Here is a 15,810-nt window from a genome sequence, read left to right as displayed (position 1 = left end):
GCCTCTGCAAAAGGTTGGACAACCCTGATCTATATAATATATATATATATATATATATATATATATATATATATATATATATATATATATATATATATATATATATATATATATACACTTTTAGCAATCCAAATTAGGGCTTTGGATATCAACTTGACCATTTACAAATAAATAACCGTTTTCCTACCATTGTGGGTATTGCGACAAATTGACGTCCCATCGTATATCTTTATACAGTATTAAGAATTCGAAGCTAATTACTCGTATCCCGTATCGCTATTTATAATCCTGATTTTGATTAATCTTCGAAACATGTAAAAGTCTTGCGGTGCATCATTTACTCCCTCGAAACCTGAATCTGAAATAGACCTGACTTGAGAGCTAAAATAACCATTAATGACCATCGATGGCTTAAACGGTGATTTCTAAATTTGAAACCCTCGAACTTCTCCAGAGGTATATAGTTTATATATTACAGAGCGGAAAATAGATTGGAGTGTATTTCTTAGTAATGGACTAAATCCATTAGCACAAGATAACGTTATACTTGCTAATACAAACAATACTCCAGTTTAACGAGCTTGTAAAATGTGAAAGGTTACAAGGAACCGTAATAACTGTTGAAAAGTTTCATAAGGAGAGACAAGAAAGTTAAAAACAGAGCCGAAGGAAACTGACTTTGAATTTGTTACCGAGAGAGAAGCAAACCAACTGCACAAGCTGTTGATGGGATGCTGGCGCGTTCCGATTTCTCTCTCTCTCACTGTAGGGCTCTGTTATGACGTCATGAACAATCAATGGTGTTAAAACTCCAAGTTGTGATTGAAAATAATTGGGCCACCTTTTACTTCGACTTTTGTTCTATATATTATATAAATATATATATATATATATATATATATATATATATATATATACATATATATATATATATATATATATATATTTATATATATATATATATATATATATTTATATGCGGACACCCTAACCACTAGGATATGGAGGCTGATTGTATGTCAGAGGTTCGAAACCAGTAAGGAAGGTCGTATTTTTCTTTGGTTTTTGGTTTGTTTGGTTCTGTTTTTGGTTACATATTTGCCTTATTCTATAGAGATCAAACATGATTCTAACCAACTCGAAGTCATTTGTGATTCCTTAAGCCGGATCTCAAAAGAGATACTTTAAACATACTTTTTGTTAATGAAATGGAAGTAAACGACAAAGGCAAATGAATATATGTAATTGAAAACGTAATGAGTTGGAAAATTTAGAGCAGTGAAAAAACTTCCAGCCTCCACCGGGATTCGACCGGGAAGAAGTTTTTTCACTGTTCTAAATTTTCCAACTCATTACGTTTCAATTATATATATTCATTTGCCTTTATTTTTATTTCATTTGCCATATAGATATATATGTATATATTTATATGTATTAAACGTGAATAGTCTTAATAAATGTTCATGTTAAACGTTGGTTCTTCTGTCGTGACTGTTAAGTCCCTTCGGCAATTACCATCCATTTAGAAGAGCTGTTAAAAAAGGCCTTATACAAAGTAGTAAGGATAAGATGAAGTAGAAGAAATATTTCGTTGGATGAAATCAAAATGGGCTCTTGAAGTCAATATATGGTGTCTTGTTCTTGTGTGATAGGACTTCAACCCTGTAGGGCTAGAACTACTCGAAGGGATTGGATAGCAGGATAATGAATGCAAAGCATACTTAAATATTGGATGGAATGACCGTACTAGATTCAAGAGCAAGAAGAAGCACAGGTACTGGTATTATCACGACTTTTAGTTATCGAGAAGCTGTGAAGCTGCCAATGAGGATAGAAAATAGCATGTTCGTATAAGATATATTAACTTAAATAAGTACACTTTCAGTTCCATTTATTTGAAAACTTTCAGTTCCATTTATTTGAAATTTACGATTTAATTATTAATATATGTATACAGCCACGGGATTTGTGTAAGCTGTTAGGAAACAAGTTCACCCAGCTGGTTGGTGAAAACTGTCTTTATACTCAGACATAAACTTTCCCTACTTTGTTCCACAGTGTTCGTACGTTGAACGCGTGTCGACATTTCGGATGCCACAATGGGTAAAATCCAAAATGGCGGTCAGCTTAGTATCTCTTCTGTCACCTGCATATTCCTGTTTCGGAAGCAACTTTACACTTTTAGATAATCTCGTTGGTGCTGTTACTAACAACAGGCGATTTATTCGATATGAATGAAAGTGAATTTTCAACCTTGACCATTTAAAAGAATATATACAGCATTATGTTAGCAGTTTAATACTTAAGCGCAAATTAGTTCCTGTTAACGTTGAGTTGTACACATTCGACTTAACGTGCTTCGTGTGGTTTGTAGATCTATGAGCCAACTTTTTTTTTTAACTTTTTGCATGAACAACATCCATTTCCTGTATCTAGAAGTCTGTACAGGATCGATCACTATTGATGACGTCAGAGAGAACGATCAATAGAGGTCAAGAATTAGTCTACTTTATAAAAAAGAACCTTAAAATTGGGACACAGTGAAAAAATTAAGGTATATTTCTTCATGTACAAAAAAGATTCTGTTTTATATAAGAAACTAGTGCTGCGTAAAAGTTGCTTGGCACTCTGCCCTTTGTGTCTCCAAGTTTGGAAGGTGTTCAATTTGTACCAATTAATTAAAGCGATACACTATCGACTTTTAAGTGTTTCTTTTAGCTATAATTCATATGTCCGGTTGTGCTTATATTATCGAAGAGTTCTTCAACGACTCCCTGGTTTTCTCCTTCGCGGTAGAATCAGTGTGGTCGAGTGGTACGGACTTCGATCTGTGACACAAGGTCCGGGGTACGATTCCGGGGTATTTATATATATATATATATATATATATATATATATATATATATATATATATATATATGTATATGTATATGTATATATATATATATATATATATATATATATATATATATATATATATATATATATATATATATATATATATATATATATATATATATGAAAATGTGATCTTTTCTCATGAATACCACAGGTTTAGATGATAAACTTCTTTGGGTCATTTAGCAACTTAACTGAAGTACACTGCAACTCTAAATTCGTACATGATTAATGTCTTCTCGTTAATCCGACCAGAAATGTTCACTTTTCAGTTCGTGTATTTACAATAACCATGAACAATAATAATAATAATAATAAAAAAAGATGCAGTTGTTAGTAAATCGTCGGAAATAAACATTTATATTTAGATCGAGCCAATCAAATATACCGGCATGCTCAGATGTATACGCAATAATTTGAAAATGGATTTTCTTTTTTTTCAAAGATTGTTGACAAATTCACAGACTGACGTATACACAGAAATTGATGTACAATGTATCATAAGTATACAAATTAAATGTTCTATGTCGTGCTGTGTCTTTTTACTTAAACAATTAATATATTAAAACAAAACAAAAACTGAACAGGTTAGCGCAAGGATATCTTGAATTATGTCACGGTATTGCTTTTATTACAATACTGACATTATTTTAGTTGTCATCTTAATAGAAAGAGATAGAGAATTACCTATTCACATTACGTTCTTATACTAACTATTACAACAAAAAATTATAACCTTTGCATGCTTTGTAAATGCTTTGGTATACCCTTAATCGATGAAAATAACAGTACTATTATAAAAAGTTGACTGAATCTTGGAAAACTTAGAAGCAAAGTTTGGCAGCATCTTCAAAATTGTAGCTCTCTTCACATCAGAAAAAAATCACCATGTTTTCATCATATTCAGTTATTACTACAAAGGTGAAGTGAGCCTATACCTAATATTCACTCCAATAAAGAACTCCCAACCACCCCCCCCCCCCCAATCCTTTCTGACCTTTACATAGTATGTAGTCGGCATTGTCTTTAGGCTTATTGATACCTAAGCCTTCTACGAGAAAACACTCTAATACGATCTCTCAGCGAGAAGGTTTTAAAAGTTTCTCTTTTCAATCGACAGTCTTTCACGAAGCTTTTAAAGGCATTAAGTAACACCGTGAGCCGGAGGTATATTTGCATACGTGTGGTATGCAAACTTGACACATTAAACAACGGTAATTGTTGGCGGAGTTTTCAGGAGGTCCACTGTTTTGCATTACAAAAAGCATTTTACCGGCAATTTGTCAAAGTTTGGGTCCCAGCTTTGACAATCGCCAGTTTACTAATCATGTGAAACCCAGACATGCTTCTCTTAACGATTGACATCTAATCTCCACTTCTAATGGAAACAGCTTTTTTAGCGATCGATAAAAGAAGCAAGAAGTCACGTGATACACGTAATGTTCTCTCTCCATCCATAGTGGTAATCTAAGAAATTACGTGCCCATATTCTTTTGTAAGAGAAAATTTTAAGAAAAACATAAATAAAAGTCAATTAAGGAAGAAAAACAATTATGAAAAACAAAGAATGTTATTAATCTTCTCAGGTTTTTGTTCAATATTTAATATGCTTACGAGGTATTACATTACTCAGGAAGATTGGCTGAGATATCGGTACCAATGATGTTAAAAACGGTGAGCACGTTTAGTAAAGCATATGACGTCATAAAAGACATTGACACCTTGCTGATGTAACTGGGCAAGTAGGTGTAAGGCATGTAAAATCAATAGTAGGAATGTTTACACTAAAAAAGAAAAGGTTAACCATGGCTTGATGCTTCTAAAATGTGCATTCAATTGCTCTATCTATCTATCTATCTATCTATCTATCTATCTATCTATCTATCTATCTATCTATCTATCTATCTATCTATCTATCTATCTATCTATCTATCTATCTATCTATCTATCTATCTATCTATCTATCTATCTATCTATCTATCTATCTATCTATCTATCTATCTATCTATCTATCTATCTATCTATCTATCTATCTATCTATCTATCTATCTATCTATCTATCTATCTATCTATCTATCTATCTATCTATCTATCTATCTATCTATCTATCTATCTATCTATCTATCTATCTATCTATCTATCTATCTATCTATCTATCTATCTATCTATCTATCTATCTATCTATCTATCTATCTATCTATCTATCTATCTATCTATCTATCTATCTATCTATCTATCTATCTATCTATCTATCTATCTATCTATCTATCTATCTATCTATCTATCTATCTATCTATCTATCTATCTATCTATCTATCTATCTATCTATCTATCTATCTATCTATCTATCTATCTATCTATCTATCTATCTATCTATCTATCTATCTATCTATCTATCTATCTATCTATCTATCTATCTATCTATCTATCTATCTATCTATCTATCTATCTATCTATCTATCTATCTATCTATCTATCTATCTATCTATCTATCTATCTATCTATCTATCTATCTATCTATCTATCTATCTATCTATCTATCTATCTATCTATCTATCTATCTATCTATCTATCTATCTATCTATCTATCTATCTATCTATCTATCTATCTATCTATCTATCTATCTATCTATCTATCTATCTATCTATCTATCTATCTATCTATCTATCTATCTATCTATCTATCTATCTATCTATCTATCTATCTATCTATCTATCTATCTATCTATCTATCTATCTATCTATCTATCTATCTATCTATCTATCTATCTATCTATCTATCTATCTATCTATCTATCTATCTATCTATCTATCTATCTATCTATCTATCTATCTATCTATCTATCTATCTATCTATCTATCTATCTATCTATCTATCTATCTATCTATCTATCTATCTATCTATCTATCTATCTATCTATCTATCTATCTATCTATCTATCTATCTATCTATCTATCTATCTATCTATCTATCTATCTGTCTATCTATCTATCTGTCTATGTCTATCTGTCTACCTGTCTGTCCGTCTATCTATCTATCTATAAATATACACACACACACATATATATATATATATATATATATATATATATATATATATATATATATAAATATATATATATATATATATATATATAAATATATATATATATATATATATATATATATATATATATATTAACTATAGGTATCCCTACTTTTATTACTGTGGCTATATGCATTTCGGTATCGCTAAGCATTACGTAAATATTTCACCGCCAATGTCCTTTGTAAGCTTATGTATCAATACATGGGGTTGCTAAAGGGTTTACTCCTGGCAAAGAATACGTCGGGTCAATTCATGTTGCCAACCACCTACGTCACCACTTGGCATTATACATCATCCGGTGCTAGGGGAAGTCACAAAAGTGTTCTTAGTAGTTTATCTCTATTAATAACTAAACGGAAATAATTTTGCTTGAAATCCTTTGAGGCATGGCCAATTAACTTATAAAGCCCCTATCAATCTTTCAGTGATACGTTTTCCTTAAAGCTGTTTGTTATATTAAAGTTTTGCTAGTATATAAGACACCTAACAGTTGTTGAGGACATATTTGCCTAACGCAACGCACAAGGTACGTTGAATAAAACAGACTGGAAGATTCCCTGCAGCACGAACAGAATGACCCTAAGGTATATTGGGAAGAACATATACCTCCGCCCCTCTCTCCCTCACCCCGCCCACCGCACACACAATCGTCATAGTTAATACTCTCATCTAAATAATTGGTATAATATGCGGTTATTCTTGATAAGATTCTCCGAAGCTGATTGATAACCATATGATAATTATATTTGTTTTTGCCTTGTCGTAAACAAAATGCATTTTTCTTCAAATCATACTATGAGGCAACTTCCTGATCAGTGCAAGCTTAACTACATTACGTTATTGTTATTATTAACGTTCAAATTACCAAATACATCCCCCATTTGAAGAATTAGAAGTGCTTCGGACAACAACACTTAACACGGGAATGCGAATTTCTTTGAACGAGTATCCTTGTACCTGAACTTATTTTAGTTTATTAGTTTACCAACGTTTTGAATTTAAGCCCAGTGTTCTCAACCAAGAGTCCTAAAATCATCGGAACTTCCCAAACCTGAAGATTAATAAACTTCCGCAAAGCCAAAAGATAAGGATGGAAATGACCAATCTCGTCAAGGTCGCGCCATAGTCGTTTTAAGCCCGCTTGCGATTATTTTAATAACTTAGCTTTCCCTACGACGAGAGAGTAAAAATAAAGAGCTGTTAAAGTTAAACGGCAATACTTGAAAGATAAGGAACTTAAAAGTAAAATAATTAAGAAAACCGAACGACGACATTTGTTGAGATTTATTTCAATATTTAAGAGATGAAAGCCTAAAAGCATTTTATATCATTGTCTGAAGAATTCACACTCTGTAAACATCTCATCTATTTTCAAAGAGTTCCCTGTAAAAGGCCTTGTAAAATTCTCAGACTACGACTGTAAAGGTTTTCCGTATGCAATGTTCCCATCACATCTACAAGTTAAAGCATACATAGCATAATGTTCATACAATTACCTTATCTCCCTTCCATAAGTAACAATTTCATTCCTATAATTTGACACCTTATTCACTGGTTGAAACATCAGTAGTAACAATTAGCTATAACTGTGATGTTTGAAGCTATATCGACAACCTATGCAACACACCGTTCAACTCACGAATGTTTCAAAAGTCTGTCATGGATGATATTTTATCTGTTGAATATAAGCTATGCATGTTGCCTTTTTCTTTTGTTAGTTATCATGTTTTCTCAAACTTGCACTTACACATGAAGATTTCGAATCATTCTCAGCTATGATGTAGGCCTAATATAAATACATTCATTCAGTTTACATATAATATATATAGGTCTATAGGCCTTTGTAGTGATGTCATTCATTCATCTTATTCATTCCACTTCAAAATCATTTATTTTCTCTCACCCCCCCCCCCCCCTCAGAAGAAAACAACAATGTTTCACATGTTGACGATATGTTATCATTTTAAGATAATTACTTGAAATGGTTAACATTACAAACGTTTGCAAATACATCCGCCATGATGCTTGTGTTAATTTTAGAACGGTACATCACGCGTCAAACACATGCCATAATATTAAAGAATTCAACGGATAGCCGGTGATGGCACCAGAAATTCCAAGGTGCGTGTGTGTGTGTGTGGGTGGGGGGGGGGGTTAGGGTAAGCAGACAACGGAAATGCAAAAACGCATCTGAAGGAAGTGTACATCAGGGAAGTTTTGGGGGAAAAGGAAAATGTCCTACGTCACTCCCACCCCAGCACCACCGCATGCTTCATCGTTAGAACAAAAATTGTAAGCTCTGATATTTTAGGTTTTGCATGAAATTCAAAATCGTGACAGAACTTTAAATACCATACAACCAGGTTCTTACATTCACCATTTTTCAAGAGGGAATTTGAACGATTTCATGACTGACTTGGCTTTTTGAGACCGACTACAGAGTCAAACGGAGCAATGTTTCAAAAAATACCCCCCACCCCCACCCCACCCCACCCCCCCCCAAAAAAACACGGCAACTTGCTTTAATACTACAATTGTACACTGTTATTGGCTGGGAGTGCAGGCCTCCATAGGCAGTTTTCTCGGATTATTTGATATAACGAATGACTTCTCTTTTACTTACCGATTTCTATCGCACTTTTAAGTCACTTTTGTAAGAGTAGGGTCCTCTGCCAAACACTAATATCTATTTCCAGAGCGGTTGCTAAGGGCGTTTCTGCGCATGCTTACCTTGAAGCGGAAGACGGATTTTCACACGATTTGACATGGCTGTATAAAAGTTCACAATGCAATATCATATGCATTGTAGGATTGCACTGGTTATCAAATTTAGAATGGTTGCTAAGGGGGTTTCTGCGCAAGTGTAATTTGATTGGATTTGACAATGGTGTAAAGGTAGTCTATAAAGAGACCACAAAATCAACAATATTCGTGAATTGAATTGATTTAATACAAACAATATTATTATATAGTAAGTAGACTAAAATTTTTCATATCACATATCATATCACACAATTGAATTAAACTGCTTTCAGAAAAAGTATTGAGATGAACCTTCTAGTGTGAAAAGAGATATATATGAATGGAATTATTAAAAAGAGAGGGATTTGTTCAATTACTTATATGGCAGCAAATCGCTGTTTGCTGTTTGTAAGGTGAAAAATCTTTGAACCTTCATTAAATTTACAAGCTGGAGGTAAATTCTTTCGAAGGACAATATTCTTAAGTGATATGTTAAACGTACCATCTATAATTTAGTAAATTGTAAAACTGTAATAAGGCGATAAGGTGAACGAACTCCCTAGGTATAATTTGATCTCTACATAATCACTAAGGATAGGATCGCTATTCATAAACAAACTTGGAAGAAATGTCTTTAGTCCAAATATTTTGATAATCATTAATTTTTTTTCTTAAAATTGCATTAATTAGCGCTTAAATTGCTAAGGATGTGACTTAAGATGCAAATCGGAAAGGAATATTAGTTTTCTGCCACACTGTTGTGCAAACGTTGTCGACAAATAAATGAAGTATTCAAACAATCTGACAGACGGATCCACCGACCGACCGAGCAAATCAATGAACAAACTAATCTACGAAGATAAATCGATTCATTGAACGAACGAGCAAAAGCATTTATCAATTGTAAAAAAGCGCAATAGAGAAGAAAAAAAACGGTCGATCGAATGAATAAATAGACGAACGATAATATCGAGTGATTGAAAGAGCAAACGAAATATTGATCAATCGAACCAACGAAAAAAATCAATAGATCGAACAAACGGAGCACGAACGATAGATGGAATGATTAAATTGGAGATTAATCAATCAAACAAACGAACGAACGATAGATCGAATGATTGAACGAAAGATTGATCAATAAAACGAAAGTACGAAGAACACATCGAACGAACAAAATACGAACGATCAATCGATCAACCAAATAAACACAAAGAACGATCTTAATGCACGAAAGATAGATCGATAGAAGGAATTAACGACAGGTCGATCAATCGATCGACTGAAAATCGATCGATCGACATTTGTTTACGCATGCTTCGTCACATTGTGAACGTGAGTTTTATAAGAGATCCGAAACAAGACCAATGTACCATTGGTACCGATGGACTTCGATGAAGAAATCATAAATAGCTTACGGTATGTTTGATAATTATTTTTAATCTTGAAAAGCGCAAGCCTATACTGTAGTAGTTGGGTTATGACTTAAGCAACTAATAATAACAAAGAGCCTTTACCACAGTTTCCTGTCAAACAAGTCACTTTGACACATAAAATATAAATATAAGTTTATGACACGAGATGATTAATTTGCCTATTGCCTTTCGCAGAATGGAACTTGGTTAGGAATAACAAAACCAATGCGCATTATCCTGAAGAGAACAAAGTTGAGCTCGAGTCATTAAGCAAACCTTTTTTATACTTTTATAATTACAACCTGAACGCATGTTAGTAACATATGTTCATTTAAGGAACGCCGAAAAGAAGATTGAAGAAATAGTTAGAAATAGAGCAATTAATTATTGCAAGACCCCTAAAGTTCTTCTTCTTCTTCTTTTTACTGACAAAATTGATTAAAGTCGAACTTTTGTAGACACACGTGAATAACCGTAATAATGGATCTCTTAACTTTCATTGAAGAAAAGAACATGTAATAAAAAGCAAAAATTGCTACAAAGCAACGAAGTATACAATTTTGCAATTACGAAAAACAAAACAAGGTTAAAAATGAATTGAGGAAGGCATTTCTGTTCTATATTATTTTATTTTTAAAGAATACCTAAATTATGTGGACTAAATGAAAAAACAACATACTGTATATAACGACGCTATATTTGTGACGAATAATTAATTTGGAAGTTTATCTTTATGGCGTCGAATTCAAGATTTTTACGATATTGTTATGCTGTTCGTATGTGTAACCCATAACGACAGAGTGAGTGCACGTAACAATATAGTTTAAAATATGTTCGTAAAATACAATCACATTTAAAAGCCATGGAGCAATTTGATGGTGTCATCAAACTTTATTGTGGTTCTTGTAATTTTACCTAAAATATAAAATATAAACTAATGACTTCCGTTCCGATCATAAATCGTAATTAGTATTAATCGAAACGACAATATTCATCAAAAATATTAACAAACCTTTTTATTTACAGTATTTTATTTTTAGTTTGCAGTGGAATTATAGTAGTTATGCAAATTAATTAAAGAGAATTTACTCTAAATTACATGACAAACAGCTAGTTTAAGTGTGTAATCGATTCGTTACTATGCGACCTTTGGTCTTGCGTTCGCATTTATCGCATATCATTCGAAGAAGAATACAATTAAGTTAACCTACTAAGGTGGTGTTAACCCAAGGAGTGAACACACCTACAAAGATGTCGCGTAGATAAGTTCGGGGCGATTAACTTAATCAATTCCATTACAGGCATTTCGTTGACATAATAGTTTTTTTTAAGGAAGAGTCGCCCAGGAAAGAACCTGGGCACGAAACCAAACTACCAAACGACAGATCCGCTCTCAACCCCAGTCCCCTTGCATCGGGACTGTGACGACGTGATCATCATCGGGTGTGCATCACCATTCCCCTCGAAAGGGAACATACTACACATGATCTTAGCCAAAAGGCCTGCAAGCGATCGTTGACATAATAGTAAACGCTTGTTATGCACACGCAAAACGAAATCTAGAGATTGTTTCTTCTCTTTTTCTTCACTTAAGAAATAGAAATAGAACTTCACTAGAAATTAACTGCATTGTTACCTACGGATCAAACGTATAACAATTAAAGTAAACACAAACAGCACAACAAATATTAAGAGGCATTTACAAACATTTAAGTATCTTGTTTTTCTTTCAGGCCTAAATACGCCAAGCTTAAACTTTCTCATTGTTGTAGGCACTTCTCTCCCACTGGCTGTTCCCTCTTCCTCCATAGCGCGTTTTTACAGAGGGAGGGTACGATACTGAGAGAACAGCGGTAAGTTCTCAATGTAGGAAGCTCGTCGAAGGGCGTTAGAGGCTATAACTGGGACAATATTCCAAAAGCATGCTCTTGAAAATATTTAAACAACTAGGTTGAGACAATTTGTATGAACCCATTGTCTCTAATATTTGAAAATGTTATTTGAAAGATATATGTTAAAAACCAGCCGCGGCGGAGTAGGTAGGCATACAGATCCCCCCCCCCCGCCCTTCATCCCCTCCCTCCCCTCTCTCCCCATTTTTATTTAAACCCTGGAAGAATGGATTTGTTTGTTAATGTAGGGCTTCTACGCTGAACCTGGAATTACAAAACCTTCATGTGATAGTTGCAGAAGCGTGACCAAACCCAAATCTGCCTCTAATCTGAAGGGGATACACCGGAACGATAGTCCCAAAGCAGTAGAATTTCTAATAGCCTTCTCTCTAAACATGATTAAAACAGCATTGTGAAGCAACAACTTGTGGCTCGCTTTCGTGTGTGTATGCCACATCACTATCTTCAAACCTTTTTACCGTTCAAACATATACGTGAACACTCCGTTTGTACTGGTGTAGGGATAATTACGCACATAATGTGTATGTATTTTAGATCCTCCTGCAAGCAGGAACTCGCGAAGAAGCCTCATTGGCTTATCAAAGCCGCAAGCTGACCGAAGGCAGTCTCTTACATTCATATTTAACGTCCATGGTTATCAATTGTTAATTGTCAACAACTCTGTAACTGGACGACATACATTAATGATGGGAGTGACTCGAACCGGGGACCTTATGATTGAAAGGCACCGGCGTTAACCACTGAGCTAACACTCCGCACGTAATGTGACGGTGTATTCATAATGTGACATAATGTGACGGTGTATTCAAGATATAAAATAACTACAGCGACATATATTGGTTTCGCATCATTAGGCCTCATGTCCTTTCCAGATTCACCTTACAGTAATAGCGAACATGTTTTGTTTTTTTCTCCCCCGTTTTTTGTATTTCCTGTCTCTACTTGTGTTGCCTATAAGTAAGACGTTATTGTTAAATCATTTGTTCTGGTCTTAAAGTATCACAAAGTTCTAAATACTAAATTCAAATGTTAAGTTAGATACAGTATAACAAAGTTCTATATTCTAAATTCAAATGTTATGTTATTATAAAACATTGTGAATAAAATAAAATGTGAATATACTATAAATTGTGGTGTCTTACTAATTTTTTGCTTCTAATTTTTCTAAAAGAAAATGATAGCATGATGGTAGAATAAATACGACATCGATGCTTAACCTCACCAATACAAGATAACATTGCCGTTTGTAAAGTTAATATTGAAAGTTGTCATTCAGAAACTATCCTTGACATGTCTCCCTGAGCTTTGTTACATCGGTATATTTCCACGAGTACAACTCAATTGTTTCATATTTAATTCTGAGTTTAAGGTTCTTTCGGGAAGGCATGTGATGGGGGTTGTATCCTCTTCCAGAACATCGTCCGTCCGTCCGTCCGTCACAAATTGCAAACCTTGCTCAAAGTTTTGAAACGTATTTTGTTGTAACCCTCACAACTTGAAATAACGGCGAAAGAAAGAGGGGTAGGGGTGTGGTTGGGGGGACTTACATATATCCTTTAAATATATCATAATACTTCGTAAAATACAAAACTACGAGTGCATAATAATTAAATGTATAGCCTATAAACTTAGCGGCAACTTTAGCATAAAGTTTCAACAACTGTATGAAGGAAATATAGAGTGCGCATGCGTTCATGACACTGACGTCATTATGGTTACCCAATGACTTGTTTCTCTGGAGATGTTGACGCCCATACCTGGCGGTTCTGAAGACCGATGTTGCAAGTATCAAGTTGATAAGGGTCTGGTGTGATTCAAGACAACTCACGCAAATGAAAGAAATTTGAAAACCTCCAAACTTCACCGTTTTCAGTAAGGAATATTACATCTTTTCCGTAAATAATACCCTCAAACTGCCCCTTCTGGAGGGCAATCTACAGAATGTTTGAATTTTATAGGTTCTACATTTTGGGAAAAGAGTCCTCGGAATTTTTCTTTTGCATATATACAAGAACGAAATAGTTAATATTTGCTTAAATATCGGCTATTCGATATTTTTTGGTAATAGTGTGTAGCCTACATTAACAAAGAGGTACGCCATGAAGACAAACAAATATCGATATTATGTGAAAGGGACTTGTATCGATATGTGTATAGGCCTGTAGTCACAAGTGAATAGTCGTTTACAGAAACACTACATAAGAAACCTACGGGACCATTTTTGTCTCTATTATTGATATTAAGATCCATGTGATCCACGATCGAATTAATTACTTTATCTTAATTAGACATGATGGACATGAGCTAAAAAGTTGCAGATATTTGCGTCTTTAGTCGTCAATTTCTGGAAATTTGACAAAAAGCTATACCGGTGATTTCCAACGAAAGATTACAATCGATTGTTTTACCCAATAAATGTTTACCTTATATCGGTCAACATTTTAGAGGCTGGATTAATTGTATAAACTCCGGGAGAAATTTTCTCATATGAAAAAAAAAAGAATATTTATTTAGAGTTTCGCCGATTTTGCGTCATTATCGAACGACTTTTACATTTGGTTGATCTAAGATATAAACGTATCGAAAGTGAGAGGCTACATTTATATCCCACGTGATCTACATTACTCGTACGCATCTAGTGTTTTGTACATACTTTCTCTCGGAGAGTTAACCATATCCTATATTGTGTGAGAAGAGCCTGGCGTGTAGTCGTAGTTAGTGGCGGAGCTAGGGGTATTGGTCAGGGGGGCGAGAATGGTCTGTAGGGGCGCTTTCGACACTATCTAAGCGGAGCGCCACCACAGGTTGGCGCGGATCGTACAGAAAATTTTTGAGTAAAGTTACTCCCTAGATCATCATTAGGGGCACAAAGACTGACAAGACTGACAACACGAAGTATGTAAGATTTCAAATTTTTTACAAGCTGCACTTTGCGTTTTTTTTACAATCTATTTGTGATTCCAAGTGGATCGTGAAGATGAAATACCTTAAATAATGATAGTTCACCACAAAATCGCATCAGACACGATACAATTATGATATAAACTCCATAGCTTTACAAACGTTAAAAAAAATGTAAAACGATATCGATGAAACGATAACTCTTTTATTAGTAAAATTCAATTGGGTTTTAACCAACTGGACATAACTTAAACGGAACGGTATCAAATTATACGTGAATAAGACGTGGTTTCATCGAAAAGAGGCAAAGTTCGTGCGCAACGCACGGTATAGGTTTTTACTAACATGACGTGAGAATAAAAGAACAAACATGTGGCATTTATTTTTTGTATCTACAAAGAAACATTACATTACAACATGAGTTATCGAAAAGACAAATTCTATATTGATCACTTACCGTTGGGATGCGCTGACAGCGGTACTCCGAAGTTACAAATTCCTTCTCAATTTGAGAGATCCTGAGAAAGGAAGATTTTCTTTCTTAACTGAGAACGCTCAGGTTTGTTTCTGAAAGTCAAGACGCCGAATGACTCGGTGATACTCAAAGAATCAATTTATTCTGTTTGCAAGAACCTGATAAAGTCAAAACCACCGTTGCATTGTGTTTTTTTTTTTTTTTTTTAGAAAAAGTCATTCCGTCCGATGAGACTCCTGAGTTTTGATTGGTTAAACCTATCATGACGTCATGGATTGATCTTGAGAGATTAATTCCACGCCCGGCAAACGTTGCGTATATTATATGCAGATGATTCTATCAACTAACGGTGTATACAGCTTTCAGGAATTACTTCAAAT

General features: G+C 34.1%; 1 long non-coding RNA gene across 1 annotated transcript in view; it reads right to left on the bottom strand.

The window, feature by feature from the left end:
- LOC139964499 (uncharacterized) overlaps nucleotides 1–15,608 on the bottom strand; it is a 66,842-nt gene extending 51,234 nt beyond the window's left edge. The window contains exon 1 of the long non-coding RNA XR_011791995.1: nucleotides 15,413–15,608. This is a non-coding gene — a long non-coding RNA (uncharacterized lncRNA). The remainder of the gene's footprint in view (nucleotides 1–15,412) is intronic.
- Between the last annotated feature and the right edge of the window lie 202 nt (nucleotides 15,609–15,810).

Source organism: Apostichopus japonicus, chromosome 23 (assembly GCF_037975245.1).
Source record: "Apostichopus japonicus isolate 1M-3 chromosome 23, ASM3797524v1, whole genome shotgun sequence".
Classification (NCBI taxonomy): domain Eukaryota; kingdom Metazoa; phylum Echinodermata; class Holothuroidea; order Aspidochirotida; family Stichopodidae; genus Apostichopus; species Apostichopus japonicus.
Note: the sequence above shows the minus strand (reverse complement) of the source record. Positions and strands in the feature narration are given on the sequence as shown.